General features: G+C 45.8%; 1 pseudogene; it reads right to left on the bottom strand.

Annotated features, from left to right (window-relative positions):
* Positions 1 to 4,014: 4,014 nt before the first annotated feature.
* Positions 4,015 to 11,254, bottom strand: LOC138288532 (probable histone deacetylase 1-B; annotated as a pseudogene).
* Positions 11,255 to 19,620: the final 8,366 nt, after the last annotated feature.

Below are 19,620 nucleotides of genomic sequence, written 5' to 3' on the forward strand. Positions count from 1 at the left end.
GCGACTCGCTAACGGCAAAAATCGCCGTTTGCGAGTCGCAAATGCGTGTTTGCTATGTAGAAATGCATTTTGCGAGTCGGAACCAACTCGCAAAATGCATTTCCGAGTCGCAAATATGAAGGGGTGTTCCCTTCCTATTTGCGAGTCGCAGTGGTATGCAATTCCATACGCGGTCGCAAATGGAGTCGCAGTTACCATCCACTTGAAGTGGATGGTAACCCACTCGCAAACGGGAAGGGGTCCCCATGGGACCCCTTCCCCTTTGTGACTGGACCTAAAAATATTTTTTCAGAGCAGGCAGTGGTCCAAGGGACCACTGCCTGCCCTGAAAAAATCCGAAACTAAAGGTTTCGGTTTTTTTTTCTAAGTGCAGCTCGTTTTCCTTTAAGGAAAACGGGCTACGCTTGGAAAAAAAAAACTGCTTTATTTAAAAGCAGTCACGGACATGGAGGTCTGCTGTTCCCAGCAGGCCTCCATCCCCGTGAGTGCCCAGAGTCGCTATGGGGGCGCAAATTGCGACCCACCTCATGAATATTAATGAGGTGGGTCTTTGCGACCCCATAGCGAGTCGCAGAAGGTGTCTGAGACACCTTTCTGCATCCCAAATTGCGACTTGCAATTTGCGAGTCCCAAGGACTCGCAAATTGCAAGTCACAATTTGGGAATTTGCTACATCTGGCCCTATGTTCGTTACTGGCCTTTGGAGGCACATTTACTGCCCCCCTTCCCTACCACCTCCTGGGACCACTGCTCACTGGTATATCAGACTGTACAGCAAGGAGTCTTCCTCCTGGTCCTCCCTCCCCCACCCCTCAGGTAGAAAAAAAGATAATAGTGACACCACGGAAGCCGAAATGAGACAAAGGGAATAATGAGTAAAATGTCCTCTTAGTACAATGTGAGTGTATGATCTTAGTAATTCACCCACTGCCAGACTTCCAAAGTGTGCTATCTAATCCAACCTACACTGCTACTGATAACTGTATCACCAGCAGCACCTTCAGAGTGATGGTGATAAATACCTCTAAAGAATGTAAGCTGGCACAGGTACAAGTCAGTGTAGTGTAGAGATCTGCGAGTAGACCCACTTCATCTGGACTGGAAAGGAGTCAAAATAATGGAAGGAAGGATAGAGACCTGAAACAGGGTTAAACAAGAATCAAGGTAACATTGCCTTCCTCAAATAGGGAAGAGAGTAAGGTAGGATCAAGTGCAAGTAGGGGCGGCCCCTCTACTATGGAGGAGGAGCGTCGCCCCACTGCTGAAAGGCAGCAGAAAAATAAAATGATAATACAACAATTGTATTATCATTTTATTTTTCACTTCCTCCTCGAACAGCGGGTCGGGCGACCCTCATCAGCAGCAGGGGAAGGAGAAATAGTGTGCACTCTAAGTGAACATGTTGGTTTGGCCAGCCATCCCAGGCCAGCCAAACTGACATGCACACCTAGATCTCTCTACCCGGGCTGTGTCGCACAGCCCGAGTGAAGAACCAGTGCAGGCTCCCAGTCCCCAGCTGAGTGGCATTTTAGGCCACTCAGACCAATCCAGGCACTTCTCTCATGCTGGGTAACAGCATGATAGAAGCATCTGGATAAGGTGGGGAGAGGAACAAACAGAGAAGCACTGAGGTGGCGAGGAACACAGAGGAGGCATGCAGCAGGTAAGTGCTTTTTTGCCCGTTTTGTTTTTAGTATTCCCACCCCCACCGGCATGACACCCTCCTCGTGTAGCCCCCCGCCTCCCTCTTTTTATTACAAGCAGCCACCGCTGAGTACAAGGTAAGTGAAACATTTAAGTACCTAAACAGTGAAGGCAGATACACAGGGGAAGGTCTGGTCAACAGGAACTGCCTTAGTTGGTCATCGCTCATAGAGAGGACATTGTTGAACCACTGCCCTTCTGTGGCTGAGCCCTTTTGTATGCCTTTCCGATTAATAATTAATCTATTTGTGCTAGGTGGGTCTCTGTGAGAAGGGGTGGGGCCCCACAAAGTGACCTGCACTTTAAAAGCAGAGCTTGCATGTCAGCGGCTTCCAGCTCCCTGAATAGTATTGGGGTATCCTAGAGCCCTGTGCTTTGAGGAATGCCACCACCAGTGCTCAGTGGCTAAGTTATCTATTTTTCTGTTTCCTGCTGCTTGAAATCTCCAGATGCCACTTCTTTTCCTGTAAGTGATGACTACAATGGGGACAAGGAGGAGATGGTAGTACAAGAACAACAGTGCTCTAAAGGATTGCCTCTGAGATGCAACCTCCTTTTTGTCAAGCAGCACCTTCAAATGTTGCCTTGATAAATACATTATTAATTGATTTTCATCTCTAATTTTCTATTTTCATTTTATTTTAATATTTCACTTAAAGTTTGCTTTATACCTCTTCAAACAAAATAAGTATATTAGATTATATATGTACATACTTTGTTATCTTATAGTCTGTTTTAGGCTCTCTTTTATTTTTAACCTAATCTACATTGCTTTACCTGTTGTACAATCATTCAGTGCCCTGACACTCCTTTGGGCGTCAAGCTGTGAGCTATAAGGAAAAAAAGAAATATAAATGTATAATTAAAAAAGACTCCAGCCACCAGGTGGCCAAAGATATATTTACAACATTGCCAATTTCACCACGACAAAACACTGCAAATATCCAGGCAACACAGTATAGCCAGTGATGTAGGAATTGTTATATGGGCTCTAGGGCAGGCATGGAAATGAGTCTCATAGTTCTTCCATTTCCCTGTTTGGAACTAAATAAAGCTGAAATTCAGGTGCACTGGGGCGTTTTTGTTCCAGGGCCCCATCGCCACTATACCTGTTGCCATATTGAATAGCTTCACAAGTACGCATAGCCTTTGAAAAAAATAACTATCAAGTTTTCCTGATAGCTTTGACAAAACAGTGGAATCCTTTGAATGTTATATTTCCTTGTGATGTGTGGATGGGGCTCCATGTCTTGGGTTTGTTAAGTATGGCGACATGTAGTTCCCAAGCCTGGGTCAGTGGTTTGATAGCAATGCTACACGGGTCTACATCATCATAGAGTGTTTCCATAGCAATACAAAGATACCAGGTTTATTGTAAAGATTTTCAAAAATGAAATTAAAAAATATATTTTAATGGAAGAACAAATATCTGTGCCATTTGTGCAGACGTACAATCCTATGATCCCATACAGGCTACTCCACTCCCAAACAAACCCCCCTCCTGATGAAAAAAAAGATATATGGATTAAAAAATACAAATAATATTAAGAGACAAAAACATGTGTGTAAAGTTAGCAGCAATGACTCGATCTAGACCGGACTTGTGGGATTACTAAGCATCAGCCCATACTCGTCGTCACTCTGAGTGGAGGTAAAGGTCCTCTCCAGAACCTTAGAAACAGCTCAAAGAGAGTAGGAGGCAAAAACAGTGGCAAAAGCACCCTGGTACTTGAAGGGGGACGCCACAGAGTGTGGTCCTGCAAGGAGAGTGGATCCAAGAACCACTTTCTGCTTCATAACATGAGTAGCCCAAGGAAGAAGTCACACATGCACTTCGAAGGATACCCTTTATGTTGAGACAACAAATGTGGAGGATACCCCTTGCACAAAGACGTATCAAGAAACCATTGGAACTTGACCTGGATTGGGTCTGATTGCAAATGGCTTTCTTTCCTTCTGTTTGGAGCTGCTGGAGATCTTCTATCAGTAGGGCACGTGCATAGAAGAGAAGGGAAACAGACCATTCCTCCATCAACCCACAGACTCAAAAGAACATTCAGCCCATGTTACCAGGTGACTTGAACTGCACTTACACAAATGTCTTTAAAACGATTACTTCACTGAACACAATGTCTAACTCGCAGCACTCAAATAAGAGCACAAGAGGACAAATATCTTGTGAAAGAGTACAACTGACAGCCCACAGGCAAGTGACATCGGCCCTAGCATCTGCAGAGGAGCACAAGTCAAATCAGGGAGCGTATATAAAGCTTTGTCCAAGGGTCATATGCAAGGCACCGATTGGCACCCATGTCAGTGTTTTCCCTCAACCCCCACCCCAGCAGCCCTAGAACTGAATTTGCAAATACAAAAAATACATAAAAGGCAGCAAATTCCAAGCAGCTGCCAGTGGTGCTGGGTGAGTAATAGTGCAGGTATAGGCAAATGTCCCACTCTGTGGATTTAGAGCTAGCTCAGGGTTACTCTACTTAGCACCACGGTAAACTATGACGGAATGGATTTATATTTTATATAAATGGTATGTATACACAAACATATATAAAATATAAATCCTGGGGCTGAGACTCCCTTTAAAACAGTGCCAGATCATTTTTGCATTTCACTCCGCCATTCTGCAACCGAGGGTGTTCTCCTTCATCCACGGAGGTTGTTCAGCTCACTCTTGGTATCAGTTTTGTCCTCCTTTGCCCTGCCCTCTCCCTTTATATCTTCTCCTCGCCGTTCCTCTCTTCATCAGTCTTCACACCTTTGGATTTCTAGAAGTTTGGCACATTTTTGCGTCCACCTTCGCCTTCATCTTCCGAGTCAGAGAATTCTTCATCACATGTATCCTCTTGTCGGCCGAACGGATTGAGATGCGTTTGTCCAGGTCATCGTCATCTTCATCAGCACTTTCGTCTGCAACTAGATCCTGTGGGTTGGCATGCATCTGAATACCAAGTACATGTGGAAGCATGCACAGGTTCTCATCGAGACGCTGCTTTATCTTCTCCAAGTACTCTTTGGTGTTCTGGTTCGTCATGCTCGATGGACTGATGTGAAGTTTGAAATCCAGAATAAAGTATTCAAAGTACCATGGGTGTAGGAAGTGTGGGGGACGCAGGGGATATGTCCGCCCCCCAGATTTTGGAGTGGGAGGAACACGGGGACAAGGGTGTTGGGGACGAGTGGACAGAAGAATTTTCCCTTCTCTTCTGTAATTCGAAGGGCCATTAGCGCATGAAAGTGCAACCTATACTGGCCCTGCACTTGACCAGTGACATGCCTCCAGGACACTCGCCCTTTGCCCTTTTGTTGTGCTGCAGCACACAAGGGATTCTTTCTCACCTTGCCATCATCAGCTGCCTGCAGTCTGCACTTCTGAGAACAAAGGGAGATGAGAGAGGCCCTTTGTTGATTGCTGTCTGCATCCCATCCCTCCTGAGCCCGACCCTTCCTGTCCCTTGAAGATCAAACCCTGAAGACAGCAGCAAGATTTGATAAATTAAGGAGGTTTGGGTAATTAAATAAAGTATTTCCAAGTATCTCCCTTTCTTTTTAAATACAGTCTTGTGTTCCCGAGTATCTCCCTTTTTAAATACAGTATTGTTGAGTTACTGTGAGATATGAGCAGGGCAGGCTTCAGCGCGCTGGTGGCACCCTGTGCGGCAATGTTTGTAAGGGCCCTTGTTTCTGTCGCCTCTCTCTCACTCTCTTCTCGCCTCTGTCTCCAACTTGCCTGCCCCAGTGCTAATTATTGTCCCCTAAGTTGACATCCTGCCCCCCCACCCAACATTCTGGTCTCCTGTCTCTCCCTCAGCCATCCTGGCATTTGTGACAGCCCACTTTGAAGGCCAAGGGCTGTCTGTAAATCTCATTTCCTGCCAATGGCCTGTAGATGCGAAGCCAGCACTGTGGCAACTCACAGACTTTACAGGACTTCACAGGCTGTGGTGGAGCAGAGCCTGACACTGCTGGATAGACAGCGGAGAGACCAGCACACAGCATGGGTCCCAGGAAGAACCAGATGGCCTGAGAGATGGACAGGGCCAGGTAAGGCAGCAGGGCCGGCTCTAGGGCAATGCAACCGGTACCACTGCAGCGGGTGCTTACTTATTATGGGGGTGCTGTGTTTTCGAATATATTGTGGCTTTAAAAGCACCTGCTGGGTGTTCCTTGCCACCAACAGTTTTCAGGCAACAATAAATATCTCACGATAATTCCGGTGATTAATGGTCTTCCTAGAGAGAGATTGAAGTTTTGTCTAGTGGAAGTTTTGACTCATAACGTACAGGGTTACTATGCCTGCTGCAAGAATGTCTACATGCAGATCACAAAGTGCATATAATGTGAATAGGTCAGTGGGTTACTGCTTTTCTCAGATGTAGGAAAGTGCCCTCTATTTGGCATGGTTACCCCACTTTTTGCCTGTTGTCAGTATGTTTTGACTGTATTCACTGGGGTCCTGCTAAACAGGACCCCAGTTCTCTCTCCCATTAAATGTGGTTGCTTGGACCACACACACACACACACACCACATTTGGCATACTGGTGTCCCTTATAAGTCCCTAGTATATGGTACCCAGGGCTTTGGGGGATCAGGGGTTCCCCATGGGCTGCAGCATGTATTATGCCACCCATAGGAGCCCACGTAAAATGTGTCTGCAGGCCTGCCATTGCAGCCTGCGTGAAAAGGTGCATGCACCCTTTCACTTCAGGTCACTGCAGCAGGTCACTGTAAGTCACCCCAATTGTAGGCCCTCCTAGCCCAGAGGGCAGGGTGCAAGAACCTGTGTGTGTGTACCTCTGCAGGAGCAGAGGTGCCTCCACGAACTCCAGCTCCATTTTCCTGGACCTCGTGAGTGCAGGGATGCCATTTTACAGGCGTATTGGACATAGGTCACTACCTATGTCCAGCTACATAATGGTAACTCCGAACCTGGGCATGTTTGGTATCAAACATGTCAGAATCATACCCCAATACTATTGTCAGTGTTGATTGTATGATTCCATGCACTTTGGGGGCTCCTTAGAGGATCCCAAGCATTGCTCCTACCAGCTTTCTGGGGTCTTCGGGGCACCCCAAGCTGCTGCCACCCCTCAGACATATTTCTGCCCTCCTTCTGCTGCTTGAGCAGCTCATGCCCAGGAAGGCAGAACAAAGGATTTCCTTTGGAAGAGGGAGACAACACCCTCTCCCTTTTGAAATAGGTGTTACAAGGCTTGGGAGGGGTAGCCTCCCCAAGCTACTGGTATGCTCTGAAGGGCACATTTGATGCCCTCCTTGCATAAACCAGTCTGTACCAGTTCAGGGACCTCAGCTCCTACTCTGGTGCGAAACTGGACAATGGAAAAGGGTGTAACCACTCCCCTGTCAATCACCACCCCAGGGGTGGTGCCCGGAGCTTCTCCAGGTGGCCACTTGATTCTGTTATCTTGAATCCAAGGTGGATAGAGGCCTCTGAGAGCATCTGAGTGGGCAGGTCAGGCAGGTGACATCACGGCCCCCTCCTAGGTGGTCACCCTGCTAGGTGACCAATACCGCTCTCTGGGATATTTAGAGTTTCCCTTTTGGGTGGGTCCTCAGATTTGACGTGCAAGATTCTAGCAGGACTCCTCTGCAACGTTTACTGTGACTTCTGGCCACTGGAACCGCAACTGGACTTCACAGGAACCTACAATCTGCATCTCCAGCGACAACATCGCCCTGCAACATTGTTTCTTCGGCTCCTTCCAGCAACTGCAACATTTACCCGGCTATGCTTCCTCCGAGGGCAGCAAGTCTTCAGTCAGCATGAGAAGAAAGAAGATAAATTCCTTGGAGTGAAGGATTCACTTACCTGCATCCGCAGGCACCAACTGCAACAACGACTGGCTGCATGGATCTCCTCTCCTTCTGAGCTGCATGGATCCTGCATCAGGGGTGGAAGTGTGGAGTGGTCTCCTTGGTCCTCTCTACCAGCGGTCCAACTTTGGAGTCGGTAGGTCCTTGCCTTCCCATGCAGGACAGTACCCCCATGAACCATGTCTCTTGCATCTACTAAGGCTTGTTGTTGTTTCCTCCAAGGGATCTCCAGGCTCCGTGTAGCCCCAGCCCCCAGCACTCTTCCCTGTGAATCACAGCCCTCAACGTGCTTCGCCTGCGATGTCAGACCTCTCTTCAGGTGTGGTGAGTGAGCCTCTCTGCAGCTCCTGGGCTCCTTTCCTGTAGGTCTTCTGTGGGGGCTGCCTCTCCTTCTCCAGACTCTCTGCCTTGCTGAGGGTCACCTGGGACTCCCCTCCATGGGTTGAGTCCCCCTGGGCCTTGCTGGTCCTACAGCAACATTTGCCTTTGCCAAGGCTTGTTGGTGGGTTTTCTACACCACAGACTGACTGCAATTCTTTATTTGGCGTGGGACATTGACTGCATCACCAAGGAACTCTTCATCTGCTCCAGTGCTGAATTGCTGACCGTCTTCGTCTCCCAGTCGACCAACTCCTGCATCCACAGGTGGGTGGGTAGTGGCTCCTGCCAAGACCAGACACTCCAATGTAAACTGGACTTGGTCCCCTTCTTTTCCAGGCCTTCCTCTTCCAGGATCCACCTCTAGTTTCTTGCAGTCTTGTCTGCGTTTTACAATATCCTTCTCTGAAGTCATTTTGGTGGGTTGGGGAAAAACCATTAACTTACCTCTTTTCTCCTGGTCACTGGGGGGCACTCTGGTACTTTTCTTTGGGGTTTCCTAGTTCCTCCAGCTCCCCTCTACTGAATCTTCTTCCTTGGGTGGGGGCCCAGCTTTCGCATTTCACTTTTTTAGTATATGGTCTGGTCCCCTCTAGGCCTTCAGTATTGCCTATTGCTTTTCACTGTTTTCTATTGCTTTTTATGCCAATTTCTGATTGCTACTGTACATATAATAGTGTGTTACTTACATCCTATTGGAGTATTGCCTATCTAGTGTTTTAGTGTTTGTGTTACTGTAATAAGGAACCTTTATTTTCGTAAAACGTGTTTCTTTCATGTGTGTAAGCGCCATGTGACTACAGTGGTATTGCATGATCTTTGCATAAGTCCTAGATAAGTCTTGGCTGCTCATCCACAGCTACCTCTAGAGAGCCTGGCTTCTAGACAATGCCTACACTTCAATAATAAGGTGATACCTGGACCTGGTATAATGTGATAATACCATAGGTACTCACCACACACCAGGCCAGCTTCCTACATCAGAGAGCTCCTTTTTTGTCCCCTGCAATTTATTAATGAAAACTCATCAAAGAGCTACATGTAAACATCAAGGTATAGATTTCAGTGTTATGATTTCCCCCCACTTTTTCAATAACTTAATGTTGCAAAACAAGTTAACTTGAGCGCAAATCAATTCTTATTATTAAAGAGAGCCCCATACCATGGTGGTATGTTTTAAATTCTGAGTTTATGCTTCTCCAGATAAAGCACTCTTAAACTATACCTGCTACCAGTATGGATGACCTGTGACACCTACACCTTGTAGTTCTCTGCCTTATGTAACATTTCATATACACTGATTTACACACATATGATGATTGTCTCTGCGTAATGTCTGTGTGATGTATAGTGCCTTGACACCCTAGACTGGTATGAGGGATGAATGATGGAACAACACATGAGTATATCATGCATGCCTTAACATCGCGGTCTCAAGAACGACCGTGTCTTTACTACGCATGCCTTTACAATGAATTTCATTGTAAAAAGTATGTTTGGTAAAAGAACATTTGTGGTAAATATTCCCTGCCCTGCCTCCTTACACCTGATACCATACTCCCCCCCCGCACTGAGCCCTAAATGTAACCCTGCCCTGTCCTGAAAACTTTCCCGACCCCCAATCTGAACCCTAAAACCTACCCTTAACTGCCCTAAAAACTACCTTGACGCCCCGCCCCCACCCTGAACCCTAAAACCTACCCCGCTCTGTCCTAAATACTACATGACCCCCACCCTGTACCCTAAAACCTACCTCACACTGTCCTAAAAACTACCCCGACCCTACCCTGCCCTAAAAACGACCCCAACCTCCCAACCTCCCACCCTAAACCCAGCCACAGCCCTACTTGCCTCTCTCTCCTCTGCTTCTTCCTGTTCCACCCGGACAGCTAGACCGCTCTCTATGCTGTAACTATGCATATGCGTGGTAAAGTAGTGTGGTAAAGGTATACGTGCTAGACAGCGTTTCCGTATGCTGGCTCAGCGGAAAAGTCACATCAACATTGAAGCCGGCTCATAATAGAGCTGGCGGCAATGTTGATGTGCAGCGGGTGTAGCAGCACCCGTCACACATTTCACTGCCCGTAATTCATGGATGGTGCATGGGCAGTGCAGGGGCCCCCAAGGGCACCCCAAGTCCCCCTTACCGCCATCCTTTCCGCCATGGACAGCCTGGCGGTTGGGGACTCATAATCCCCAGGGCAGTGCTGCTTGCAGCTCTGCCCTGGGAATTATGACCGCCCGGCGGAAGCCTGGTGGTATATTGGAGGGACTGGTGGTATGGCCGTGGCTAAAGCACCATGGTCATTATACACTGGTGGAACACCACCAGTGTTCCGCCGACCGCCAGGGTCATAATGAGGGCCTTAGTGTCTCCTACGCCCCTGCAAAGTACTCATTGTATCCAGCTCATTCGGTATTTCAGAATTCAGAGCTACAGCTGTCTCGCAGGTCCAGGAGCGGGCCACATTTTGGATAGTGTAACCACCGCCACCAAACATCAGCAGTGGCAGGTTGAACGTCACACACTTGGCATGCCCTTTGATGGTCAAATTAAAGCAGCTAAATCGATTCCCAGACAGTGAACAGCACCACACTGTAAGACGACAGCACTAGGCTGGTACATCTCCATCACCTATGTCATCACTGGTTTAAAGATGGCTTCATAGGACTCCTCATCAATACCATCCCGGTGGGGAAAATTCACAGCATAGTACTTGCCCTTCCCCTCTCCGATGTCCGTAGGTCCCCTGTCCCAGGAAAGTACTCTCCTTACTTGTGGAATTATGCAGTCAGGACAGGGTCAGTAGTGTAAAAGGCCTCTTCCACACCATCATCATGGTGAATATCGATATCTACATACAGCACCTTCGGGTGGTAATTCAGTACCTCCAAGATGGCCAAGACAATGTCGTTCACGTAGCAGAAGCCGGAAGCCTCAGATTTCTTGGGGCATGGTGGAGTCCACCGGCCCAGTTCACAGCAATGTCCGTTTGCTGCTTGTTCAGTACGACAGCGCTGGCTACAGAACCTCCCTCAGAAAGCTGGCAAAACTCAGAGCCCGTCGAACACAGGACAGTCTTCTCCGACATTGAATCGCCGCATCTGTTTGCTGTACTGCGACATGTTATCAGGTCGGATCGATCGCAGAAACTTTATGTAGCCGTCGCTGTGGTACTTTGTCATCTCCTCTGCATTGGACTTGTTAGGCCGATAAATCTCCATTTCCTGTAAAGTCCATAGTTGAGCAAGAGGTTGTGAGCCATACGGATCCGTCATAGTAGTAACAGACTTTCTTCTTTGTCCCCAGACTCAGCGCCATCTTCTGCTTTCCACAGCAATACGAAAAGGAGATGCGTGGACTAATGGACAAATAGCAACAATTGACAAACATCGAAAACAACAATAATGAATTACAAGAAACAAGAACGCATTACTGTGGGCCTCGAGGCCGGTGACTGACAGCAAGACGTCAAACCTCAGTATTTTCGTTTTTTGTTTTTTGTCATCTTTTAATTCGAACCTATTGAGGTTTTATCTAATTAAGCTTACACGCTGAGCATCACTTTAGAAAAGTGATTTGATTTACACTGAAACACTTTCGCTGAAATCTTCAGGTGTGCTGCAGGTTTGAGCAAGAGAAAACAAATACCACGCGGTCGTGTTGTTGAAAAAGTGCACAGACTGCGAGTTCGTTAAGTTTGTTAACATAATTATGGGTCTGTTAGTGGGAACCTAATTCCCTTCTGTTAGCGAGTCGTTGGGTTTCATAGAAGCAGCTGATACCAGAGAACACCCATAGTCAAAGAAACAAATCCACCCGCCATCATTTAACCCCTCCAGTTTAGGGCGCACAGTGTGGAGTCTCGGAGTACAAAATATGTGTACTAAATAACTGAACTCGTCCTATACAGAATGACTATAACCAAGCACCTACCGTGCGTGCTGGTTTATGCAACAGACATAGTAGAAATCGAGTGCTGTATCTTAATGAGCAGGCGAGTGCCGAAACTGATTTGGGATAAGGAGCCTTTCCCTAGATGAACTGCTAAAAATGCGGTTGTTTACAGCAATGGTTCCCAACCTTTTGACTCCTGAGGACCCCCACTGAATCATTACTGGAAGCCTGGGACCCCCAACCAATTTGTATGATTTAAATTTCAAACATTAAAACGGTAATTCGCAAAAAATATAACAAATGCACAACAAACAAGTACTCAAATTATATATTTTTTAATTTTGAAAAAATATGCACAAATTGAAACATTTTATTGGGAAGGTTGGCGCTGCATCTCTGCAACAAACGTTTACATTTTTGGTTTTATTTAGGAAAGGTGAATCCTCAGGTCAGATTCTACATTTCCAGAGAGATTTTTGTTTTTATTTTTTAGGTATGTAGGATCTGAGAAAGCTTTTTCACATAAATATGTGGTGGGGAAAGGAAGTAAACCATAATGGCCTCTCATCTCTCCCTAGCCTCTCTGTCACATGTAATTAATTTGTTTTATAGCACCTCTCATACAACTGTAGGGTGTCAGAGCACTTTACAGGGGACTAGAAGGTGTAGGATTCACATGTCATCCACACTGGTAGGCATTTTCTAAGAGTGCTTGGTCTGGAGAAGCACAAACTCAGGATTCAGAACACAACAAGAATGTATTTCTACACAAGCAAACCTTTTTTAGCAGCATAAAGAAAATGAAAGTCTGTGAAAAAAACAGTTTTCTAATTTGTGCCAGGCAGTTTGCATGCAGCTCTTTAATGACAGTTCTTAGCTCACTGTGCTGGATTACGATTATAAACTGCACAGTAACAAATCTCTGTGATAAAAGCAGTAACCCACTGTGCCATGCACATACAATACTGTTCTTTGTATGGCAAATGTTCTTTGCAGCAGGCATATTAACTGTGCTACATTTGAGTCAAAACTGCCATTGCCCAAAACTCTCATTGCTCTCCTGCTGGTGCATTAATCACTTTCAATTATCACAATATGTTATCTTGAAGCTTTTATTTTTTCTGTACAAGGAGCTTTGCAGTGCTTTTAAACTGCTGAAGAAAGGAAGTAATAAATATAAAAACACACACGTTTGTCAGAGGCGTCAACTGGAGAAGCGCCTTCCCCCCAGCCCAGGCCTGTGGACCCCCTGGTAGTGTGTCACGGACCTGTGGGGGCCTTACGGCCCCAGGTTGGGAACTACTGGCTTACAGGATTGGTAGGTGCCTAGTCTGGCTCAACAAGCCCCTCCACTGAACCGAGCTAAAGAAAGACAACCAACTAACTCAGTCAGCGAACCTTTATTCAGTTTGAAACGTAGACTATATAATATATATGAAGACACAAAACTTGACCAATAAAATCACAACAATAATGAAAAAGTAAAGATAATAACAAAACAAATGTCAAAACATGATAAAACAACCGATTAACTCAAATATGGATTTCACACGGGTAATAAAAGTTTTATTTGTTAAACGGAAGCATTATTTTTAATAATTTGTTAGCCTTTTACATATGATGACTCCTATACTAGTCAAAACCAGCAGGTAGAATTTATAATTATGAGCAGTTCTTAAGAAAAGGGTAATAATTTCTTGAACATCACCCGGGACCAGCCTCACATTTCCATCCTATCAATACGAACTCAAAGGAAACCCCTTGCATCATACCGGCGGCCAGCTATGGAACACGATGCCGAATTTCCTCACTCTATCAGCAACCTTTAAGTCTTTAGGAAAGTCTTGAAGACCTGGCTCTATAAACTCGAGGGTTTATATATGCATAGGTTCAAGTTAGTTAGCTCCAGGATGCTAATTTTAGGTAATAGTCTGAGCTCAATAAATATTGTTAATAATAAAAAGAAGAATTAAGGGACTACACCAGCCTTCTCATTGCCCAACCAGACAGGTTCTGGTTGAGAACTGAAAGGAGGAGTACTCATAGAATTCTGCCCGTGGCAAGTCAGACATTAAAAAAAAGGTAGGGTGGACCATCCACCTTGTTTGTCTGCCAGTCGACAAGATCATGGGGCTGAAATGTGTTTCTACTGAGTGAATGAAGGTAGTTAGTGCAGAGTCTCCACGTGGGAAGGGGCCTATCAAACTCCCTAGCCCAGGGAGGGCTTAGTCTTCACAGACTGCCAACTCTCTCCCTTTGCGGCCCATTAATACCAGCCACAATAGGACTATCGGGAAGCTAGACTTACTCTGGAAAGCCCTCATTAGCACGAAACAAACCCCCAGGTCCACCTAGATGAATGTAAGAGCAGTGGACTGCTAGCTTTGCGGAGTATAAGCAACACCAAGACTATGCCAGACAGTGATTGAAATAGCTGCACAGTGATGTGCTACTTCCTGGCATTGAAAGGAGGATTTTCCATAGATATCCTTCAATCCCAACCCATACAGTAAAAAGGTAGAGTGGATGTATTTATCATTTTTACCTTGCAGTCCACAACATCATCAAGCAAAAATGTGTTTTTTGCCTAGTGAAGGAAGGTAGTGCAAAGTCCGCAAGAGAGAAGGGGTTTCTCACACACTTTTCCCCCAACACAGGGGAGGGTGTTTTCCATGGATTCTCAACTCTCCTCCTTACAGAGACTTAGGACCTGATCTAGAGTTTGGCGTGACAAATATACCGTCCACCGTATTATGATTCCATCACATCCTATGGAAATAGTAATACGGTGGACGGGATATCTGTCACATTTGTGACTGAGTAACTCAGGGCCTGTTCTAGGACTTTTGGGGCCCTGAGCAGAAAGGGAATGTGTGAGGCTCTTCTAATTTCCATACAATGTAAAATCACAGGCAATGACATCACAGGAAGTGCCATCATTTGACTATTGTTGATCAACTTTGCAAGAAGTAACTTTCTTGGTGAGGATATCACTAAAACAATAAAAACTAAAATATTGAGACTAATAAAAATAAGTATGTATATTTTACATTTTAAAGTTTGATTATTTGGGAGTATGTTATAGTATTCACACTGGGTGGAAGGGTTTGGCCTAGGTTGCTCCAAAACGTATACGTTTAATCAAATGTTTACAATTTGTTTCTAGATTAGTGCATTAGATACGTATGCATGTATGTAGTATTTATACAGCGCAAACCTAATTGAAAGGCTGCGAAGCACTGAAAAAGGTCAAAACCAAAGACACACTCAACATGTGACAGGAAGAATAGATGGTTTGTGGACTATAACTTCATCATGATGTAGTTTAAAAAAAAGTTGAGCATTCAGCTGTTTTCCAAATTGGGGCTGGGTTCAGGCTGTTGTGTCCGGATGGATATGGGAATATAATTCTAGATCCTCTGTACATAGATGGGAAAAGTCTTGTGCTTGTTTTTTCTCCTTCTAACACATCACCTTCTTCTGTATGAAGGACTCCTTGCTGCAAGTGTGTGAAGACACACTGGAGATGGTAAGTTTATCATCCAAGAGGGCAGGGTGTCATTCGTATATAGTCCAAAACTAGCCAAAAGGCAGAAGAGCAATGTCCAGGGTCAAAGATGAGCATAAAGTCAAGGAGTGAAAGTAAATGTACTAGTTTGTTGACTGTCAAAACATTGTGAGGGCTTTGCAGATGATGCAGCTGGGTTTGAAGATTGTGCGAGCTGCCAAGGGGAAACCGTGGATTCCATCACAGTGGAGTGATGTGGTCATATTTCTTCATGCCCTAGTGAGGTGTGCTGCAGCATGTAGAATGCCCTTGTCGCGTATGCTCTCATTATCCTAATGAGACTACTGGATTTTTGGGCGTCAAGATCGTTCACAGTGTGGGGGACTAAGTCTAACCCACGGCGAAGGACCCTTGTCACCCCAAATCCGGGTTGAGCTCCGGCTAACTAGCAGTGCCTTATCTCTCCCAAAGGGAAGAGACAATTGGGCAGCCGAGCGCATGACATCTTAGTGCATCCCAGGGAAGTCGTGGTCACTCAGATCCCAACCAGTTCTCTCATACACAGTGTGGTCTCATATATAAATGACAAAGGCAGTTTGAGTTTTAAAGATTGGTTTAATAAAACAACTGCATTTTAGATAACAAGGCGTGAGCCGCAATAACCAGAACCATACAACACAGTAGGATTGAAATAGTAACGAGGAGAGTGAAACATAAGAATAACGGTATCATAGTGCAACTCTATGTACGTTCTCTCTTCTAAGTTCTATTTTGAGCACAGCATGTTAAGCCCTAAGCCTGCCTTTCAGGTTCCCCCGGGAGGACATCGACCCTCATACCTGAGCAAAGGCCTGTGATCGGGATCAGTATCTGCAACAGGGCAGTCAGCGTCTAGTTGTGGGTTCCTGGTCAGAATCTCCCTCTCACGTGTACTGGGACTAGAAAGTGTTTTTATGCTATTGATGTGAACTAACACCCCGATGTTCCTGCTTAAGAATGTGTACCGTCTACGAACCATAAAGACTAAACTTCTACCACGTCTATCGGCAATGTACCAGACTGTATCCTTGACTAAAGCACAGAGTGAGCAAGAATGTATTGTTTGCGAACTCAGTGCTGAAGTAAGCTAAACAGTGTGATAGGTGGAAAATAAAACAAGACCGTGAAACTGGTTATTGTAAAATAATAGTGCAAGGCTAAATAAAATGCATCTAGGGCAAAGTGCACAGAGGCCTAACACATTAGGCAAACGTGCATAAAGCTACATTAAAAATGGCTACACTACACCCTTAACAGAGGGATTGTGTAGATTAAAATCACAAACTAGTTTCCCAGATACCCAGTCCAAGATAAGGTATGTGCAAGAAAGAAATGAAAGCAAGTAACAGTCCTATTTGGGCTAAAAGGGTCTAATGTAATTGGCTGTGAGCCATGGCTACAACATCTCTATCAAAGTACTCTGTATCCGTTAAATATTCAGATACTAATATTTAGTATACACTGATATGGTTTCAGAGTGCATTTCATTTTGTAAATTAGTATGCTGCAGATTCAATTAACAGATCTGAGATACATCTCCATTCATCTGATATCTCCCAATTCCAAGCAACACCTGGAAAGCACATATTGAAGAACAAATAAATAAAGCCCAGGACAGGGAGGCAGGACTCTAGGGTTGTGTCTGGTCAGTATTTTCCTTACCTCATCAAATCCTTACCTCATCAACTAAGTAAAAAACTATCAAAGTGAAAGTACACATAATATAAAGACAAATGGTATAAGCAGAAGTCTTCAAATTGCGAGGAGGCCCCCTGGTGGGCCTCAAGTGATCTCAGGGGGACACAGCCTTAGCAGTGGCTGAGATTAATTCAAGCATTCCATCCATCATTATTTTGAATACTTCAGTGTGTCGCCCTAAATGGGATGGGTATGTCCAGCTGTGGGTCCCTTGCACCCTGTCACTGGCACCAAGGTGAACCTGACTGATGAGCACCAACTAAGGTGAAACCGGTCCTGGGTTGCATGTGTTACAGTTCAGGGAGGTCTGGCCTGGAATTTTGGTCTGGACTGTTCCTATTGGAAAAGGGTCCAGGCTAATTTGCACATGGCTGGGTCCAAACTGAGATGGAATGGTGTGCAAAATAATGATGGACCCGGATGCAGTCTGGGTAATTACCAGTTTCTGAGATTAGGTCAAGCATTACTGCCATCACTTATTTTTCGTACACTTTTTTGTGGACAGTAAAATACATCTGTAATTTGGGTGCATTGTACCCATGACCATACAAGACCACAGTCCCACTGCACTTGCTGCCCTATAGATAGCAGCATCCTTCAGAGGGACTTCTTGTCTGGGTATTGCAGCCATGGACCAGTGCTGCAAGGCCCAAGACAGCAGGCTCCCTCCCTTGTGCCTCTCAGCACCAGACCATGGCTGCCAGGCCTAGGGGAGAACGATGCCAGACAGTAAAACACAGCCATAGTCTGGGTGCATTGGGTCCCTAACATCCATGAGCCCTGGTGCCACTGCACCTGCTGCACTGCTATAGCTACACATTTTAGAGAGGTCACCATGAGTCTTATAGCCATACTCCTGCGCTGCTAAGCTCATGGGCTGATGTTACCTTCCTTGAGTGTCCAATCACAGCTGGCAATGAGGCCCAGGTCAGATACGTCCTCTTTCCATGGGCCTCACAGTTCTGAAATATGGCTGTGAGGCTTGTGGAAGAGAGAAAAGTAGCACAGCAGTGGTGCCATGGGTCCTGATGCAAAGTAAAAGTGTCTCCTCCACCTTGTCCACTGGCTGTGCGGTAAATACAAATAAAGTCATATTTTGGGAACATTGGAAAACGAATACCCCTAGACCCAGTGGGTCTAGCACCTGCTGAACTTCTGATGGCTATACCCCTAACATGGACCCATGCACAGAGCTGTGGTACAGAGCTGTGAAACAGTTTCATTTTGGACCAGAAGAGGGGACCACACAAGGCATGCACCCCTCCTGGGCCTGTCTGACGTGGTGTACCGCTGAGAGGATTAGGGGAGGGAGCCCACTAACCAATGGGCCTCACTGCACATAAGCATGGCTGTGAGGCTCAGGGGAGAGAGCCCCCCCAAAGGTCTTGCAATGCTTCATTGTGGCTATGAGGCGTAGGGTTGGTGCCCCCCCTCCCCACTAGGCCTCACAACCATTGTCTAGTGCTGCGAAGCCCAGGAGAGGGGAACCAGAATAGGGGAGCCCTCTTCCATGAGCCTCACAACAATGGTGTAGCTCAGCAAGCCCAGGGTGAATGCCACTTCCCCTGGACCACCCTACTATGTTTCATAGCTGTGAAGCATAGGGGAGGCTGGTCCCATCCACTGGTCTAGTGCTGCAAGGCCCATGGGTTGTGGCCCACTGCCCTGAGGCTCACATTCATGGTCTGATGCTGCAAGGCCCAGAGGCAGAGAGCTTCTTCCCTGGGCCTTGCAGCCATGATCCCAGTCACTGCTGCATGGGTCAAGTATGGAGCCAATTTCTATTACCACTTCACAGGACAATCTGTGCCTTTGGAGAAACACCACACATGTGGAGGCATATTGCGTGTGCAGAGACGAAAATCTCTATTGGGGATCAGGGGAACTATGTGTCAAATAGCAGTTTTGGGGGGTTTCATTTGAAATCCACCCCTCTAAAGCAGGCTACGTTAAAAGATAGCTCCGGTGGAGATTGAGTTTTTGGATGTGATTATTCTCCATAATATTTGAGTTCTAATCTCTTCACCACCTCCTGGAGTAAGCCTTGACTGCTCGTTATTGCAAATTTTGAGCAACAAGTTTAGAAAATAAACTGTGGTATCCAAAGAGAATAAAATAGTCTTAAGCTTGGTAAATATCAGTATTTACTGTGCATACTGTCCAGTAAACACCCACTGCGACAGGTTGTGGTCCAATCGGTACTTTTAACCATGGAACTTGACATCTAATCTATTTTATGATGGAAATAAACACCATGTCTAAAGCTGGGCATGGTCCATGACAAAGAAACCATTCCCTGGGAGGGGTAGCCTCTTTGCCTTGCCATCAGAATCTCTGACACCCCAGATGTGATCTAGTGGACTAGTTGGAAATATGGAACTGGAAAAGCAGTTTTTAATCCTTGCATCTCATTTGGCCAAATTGTGTACGCTTGGGCAATCACATTCCTGACCTTATTGCCAGGGCCACTGGAAGTATGTGATTGTGTGGCCATGTCAATTTTCTTATAATTAGAGATTTGCAGCACTTGTCACATAATCCATCATCTGC

Source organism: Pleurodeles waltl, chromosome 4_1 (genome assembly GCF_031143425.1).
Source record: "Pleurodeles waltl isolate 20211129_DDA chromosome 4_1, aPleWal1.hap1.20221129, whole genome shotgun sequence".
NCBI classification, from domain to species: Eukaryota; Metazoa; Chordata; class Amphibia; order Caudata; family Salamandridae; genus Pleurodeles; species Pleurodeles waltl.